This window comes from Silene latifolia, chromosome 4, assembly GCF_048544455.1.
Source record: "Silene latifolia isolate original U9 population chromosome 4, ASM4854445v1, whole genome shotgun sequence".
Lineage (NCBI taxonomy): Eukaryota > Viridiplantae > Streptophyta > Magnoliopsida > Caryophyllales > Caryophyllaceae > Silene > Silene latifolia.
The window spans coordinates 83162143-83166958 of NC_133529.1; positions in this window are offsets into that span (position 1 = coordinate 83162143).

The window sequence follows — 4816 nt, forward strand, 5'->3', positions numbered from 1 at the left end:
AGGTAAACTACTAAACAAATATCTAGCACATATTATTTAGTAAAGATATGGGATAATCTTGGGTGCAATCAAGAGGAGTGACTTCTATACTTGAAGTCTTTGGAGGATCATCCTATTACTCATCATAGCTCAAGAACAAGTGAAGGTAGGAGACCTTACTTGTGCCCATAAAACGAAATATTCGATGCAAGGAACCGTTTTTCCTCTACACTTATTTATATGTTTTGCATGCATAAGATCTTTAAGTTTTTATGACTAAAACTTTAAACTAAAATATGTGATATATAAAATATGATTTCTAACAAGTGGTATCAGAGCATCACGGTTATTGCATGCAAAATCGGGTTAGTTTTTCTGAGTTAATTTAATTAACATATAAAACTTGTTATTTAGGATTTATGAAGATAAATCATGAAATAATTTTGCATATTACAAGTTTCTGGTCCTAAGTGATTTTTATGACATTTTGGTTTATTTATGGATTTTATTGTTCGTTTTATATAATAATGGCATTAAAATGTGATTTTTATGATAAAAATGTCATTTTTGGACGAAAAATAGCTAAACTTCGAATTTTTCAGTGGTTTTTGGATATGTTTTCACATATATTATCTAATGATGGACTGTAAACTTTCATGTTAAAATGAGTTGTTTTGCTCGAAATATGGATTTGTCAAGTTAAAATCGTATTTAAATGGGTAAATAGGTTAATATGAGTTATATTTCGAATCTGGTCATGTAAATTTAGTATGTTGTCACATGCAATTTTACAAGATGTGTGTAAAAATTTGGCTATAATGAAGTCTTTATGCATGATTTATGAATTTTGATGGAAAATCACATAAATAGTGACTAAAATTAGAAATAATGCTATAACATACTTCATGACTAAAGTATAAACGTCACATGTTGCATTTTATCATATATTTCAGATCTAAAAGTGAAAAGTTGGTGAATATATTTTTTCTCATATTTTTATGGTCATAATTGTTAAAATCGATAAACCGCAACATTGTTTTTCTCGATAAATTTTCGAAATATTTAACCTAAGTTTTGAACATTATGAGTGTCATGGTATTTTTCCAGAATGTTCATGAGTTTAAATTTCAAATTTTTAAATTATTTGAAATTTTTATAATTTAATTTGAAGTTTATAGCATAATTTTGTGTTTTTGAGTCCATTTATAAACAATATTAAGAAATCAAGTTTAATTATTGTCAAATGTTAGTGGAGACTAATTTTGATTCCTAAGATGGTTAGAGTAATTAACTTGTACATAAATATGAATTTATGTAATTATTGTGATTTTAAAAGGTTAAATCACGCAAATCCGTAAAAACCGATTAATATACGATATTGGCTCTTCAAGGCGATTTAGCATAAAATTTGGCATGCTCGTACATATTATAATGCTGCATTTTATTTATGATTGTCATATTTTAATTTTATGTGATTTTTGAATTATGTAATTTTACTTAGCATGGCCTTAGTTTTAATTGGTATTACCCGAAATGTATGGGAATATCGATTCGGTTGTAATTATTGTGATCTCGTATCACCGTTTTGTAATTTAATAGATTTATTTTTATTTTAATTACAAATGTATAATAGGAAATTATGTAATTCATTTTGTAATTTATTTATTCCGGAGTACCTTGAAGATGGTGCCGTTCAAGAAGGCGATCCTTCAAAGAAATTGTTGCCTTGAAATGCGTGCCAAGACTGAAGTTCAAGGGACCAAAGGAGTTGGTTTCTGAATTTGTAATAGTTTATTAGATTTACTATTTTAGGAAGGCCATAGTAGTATTTTTTTTATGCTTTGCATTTTATTTATATGTTGCATGCATCGCTAAATCGCCATAACTAAACATGCATTTTAAATCGAGTTTATCGATCGTGTCAATTACAATTATCGTAGTTCACCGCTTTAGTTCACTTAAAACGTGATAGATAATAAATTGACATGACCTCTCGCTAAAATAAACAATTGAGACTTAGCCTTACCAAAAAGTAGAAACCATGAAAACCTATTTCATGAGGGAGTGCACTCGGCCCTACCGGGGTACAAACCTTGTTACGTAGGGAAAGTGGGTGATAAATGTCTATCCACCGAATTTATGTTAATAAAGGGTATTTCGGCACACCGTGCCCAAGTTAATATGAATTTGGATCATGGACACATTTATTCGAAATTTGGATTGAACTCAACGAAAGTATTCACGACGATTTCCGGATGTGTTTTGGGCTAGAGATAAATATTAATGTAATTTTATCGACCAAGAGTTATAAAAGTAGAATCGATTAAAGAGTTAATCCACCGAGTTATGTTAATAAAGGGTATTTCGGCACACCGTGCCCCAAGTTAATATGAATTTGGATCTTGGAATCATTTATCATAGTTGGGGAGAGGTCACTATGTAAATGCTTTACTTGTTATTTACAAGTATTAATAAAACGATAAATGTTAAGTTTTCCACTATTCCGTTATCATATTGTTCTTTTTCTTTACCACAATTCATATACGATATCATTTCGATTTTTGATTCAAATCTCCATTAAAACATCGTAACTAAAGACAAATATGAATTTTCTTCTAAAACCTCGTGTTATCCATTGGAAGGATCTCTTATGAAGAGTATAGATGAAAGTTATTCGTGATCAAAAGGGTTTTTGATTTTCGACTAACATATCTACTTACAATAAATGGTTCCTCATGTGCTTAATTGAGTTAAGTACTTTGAAACGTTAAATCATTTTGGTGACTAGATTTGTTAGAAATCGCAATTGACCAAAATATCGCAACCACTTCAATGAAAGTTTTAAGACTAAACAAACGAATGAAGAGTAGTCTTCATGAATTTCAATTTTGCTTCTCTTAGCAAAGACTCATTGAAATGAGTGGGAGCATTCTCTTAAACCGTTAAGAAAAGGGTAAGGTTTAAAGAAGTAAAATTAGAATGGAATTGATACAAGGTAATGTTAAAAGTAAAGTTATTGAGAATAACGATACTAAACTTATCAATCCCGACCGATAAAGTTTCCATTGTCTTAATTGTTGGACGCTAGAAAGGAAACTACCCCAAATTATTGAAGAATCAACAAGTTAGTTATGGGACATCTAATGGGACCTTCTTCTTTTTTTTTTTTTGGTAAAAGGTAAGTATATTGATATCAAAAAATAATTACATCATGATGGTTCTTATAGGATGAGGCCTTCCAATGTACAAATAAAAACAAATAACAAAGAAACTAGGTACTAATCTTTGTGATCCAGTCAATCTCTCGAGCAGTGAGTACACTAGAATTCTTTGCCCTAAATCTGGCAATCACGTCCTGAATAATATGATGAACAACCCACTTAGGCCGGCTGACAAAGTGATCCACTCGTGCTTTGTTCCTTGCTCTCCATATAGCATAAGTAAGACCCACATGACAGGCTCTAATAATCCTGCGTTGAAGCTGGCTCCATCTCCCTCCAGGGACCTTCTTCTTTAAATGTTTATTTGATTGATATAAATTTTGCTAATACTACTTCGTCAATATTAGAAACCGATGGTGGTTTTTATCATTGTATTTGATACATGGGATGATTAGAATATGAAGACTAGCAACAATGATGTTGAGAGATAGAGTCATTGTGTACTCAATCTAGTTTTTGGGTTTAAAGTTGTACTTAATTGTGACTATTAAGTGCATAAACTCTAAATAAGAATATAAACTTGTTAAGATACAAAAGAGGTTTCACCTTTGTGACCCTAGAGACCATGATTTGATGTATGGCTAGCCCATTATCAAGGTGATTATATTCTAAACCAAACTAGAATGACATATCATGTAGATGATGCAAGACTCAAATTGGTAACCCAAGATTAAACCTAAATTCTGGAATGATGAACGCAAAGAGTTATCGAGTACTCTTGGAACCATTAGATTGTTAATCTTTTGGTATATGCGTATCTTGTAATCAAAGCAAGATGTCTCGTGCCTTTTGGTTGAAAAGGAGATCGAGGTTGTAAATCATTGATCCAAAATAGGTTGATCATTTTCTTTTACCAACGATTTAAGTTGACGCTAATGTGCTCACTTAATAAGGTAAATAGAGGAATCTTTTAAGAAATTCAAAGAGTTCAAGGAATCACGATTTAGTCGTGATGGGATTATCAAAGTGAAGACTTTGATATAAGCCAAATGAAATGTGATATAGTATCACAAGTTAATCTCTCTTAACACACATTATGGGATAATGTGTGGTTGGATAAGAAATCAAACGCTATTCGATATGGTTTGGACTTCAATCAAGTTACTTTGAGTTACATGATCCTTTTGGGGATTTTATCATTTTGTGTAAATTATTTTTCCACTAAATCTAAAACGAATCATATGAGATATGAAATGGTAGGGTACCATGTTTGTAAGTTTTCAAAAGAAATAAATGCTCATTTTTCCTTACTATAATCACGAGTACAACGGGATTGTGGCTCGTGAAGCTGTCTTTCTAGAATACAAGTTTATTTCTAGAAGACAGAGTGGGAGAAATTATTCAAGAGCCACAAAGAATGTTATGTCGCAAGAAACTGGTCTTTCTTGGCTACATGAGACGTTTTGTGTAAGACGTTGTTTCTTCAAAACCTAGGAGGTTAAAGTCATCACTTGTTGAAGATGATGAATTAGTGTTACTTTTAGAAAGTAAATAGCTTGAAACTTACAAAGAAATTGTTTGATTCAAGTTGATTACTTCTGGAAAGTAATGAACATATGACTTACATGAGAGTGTTTAAGTCACAACTCAATACAAGGCTTAGAGCCATGAAAATC